Source organism: Cyanistes caeruleus, chromosome Z, assembly GCF_971803275.1.
Source record: "Cyanistes caeruleus chromosome Z, bCyaCae1.hap1.1, whole genome shotgun sequence".
NCBI lineage: Eukaryota > Metazoa > Chordata > Aves > Passeriformes > Paridae > Cyanistes > Cyanistes caeruleus.
Window position 1 is genome coordinate 56,969,055 of NC_141732.1, and position 553 is coordinate 56,969,607.

Below are 553 nucleotides of genomic sequence, written 5' to 3' on the forward strand. Positions count from 1 at the left end.
GGTCCCGCCCCGTGGTGCCGAGGGGCGGGGATGGGGGCGTGCCGGGTGCGCGTGCCGCGGGCCTGTATTCCGGGGCCGGGCTCCGCGTTCCCGGGCCGGGACCCGCGCCAGCCGCCAGAGGCTTGCATGGTGGCCCTGGCGCTACCAGGGAGGTAACCGTGCCAGATTAAAGGCTTTGGTGGGGGGAAGCTTGGATCTGTCCGTCAGCAGCTGCTGACGAGCATTCCTGTGAAGAATGAAGATTTAAAAGAAAAAATAATAATAAAAAAAAATAAATTTGAGTGGAGAGAATTCCTTTGTGGAACTCCTTCACTCATGTGGAACTCCTTCATTCGTAGACGCTTTCATCTATGCTAATAATGAAGCTATAAACCGTCCCGGAGCAGGGGTTTTAAATAATTTGAGCAGTAATGTTGCAGAAAGAGGTCTTGGCTTGTAATTCCTAGCATTTCTCTGCAGGTCGGGCTTCCCCTAAAGCTTTGAGTAGGCGGGATGGATTCGGGAGCTAAATCGGGCCAGGCCCGGGGCAGGGACTTAGTGTCGCACACCCCGC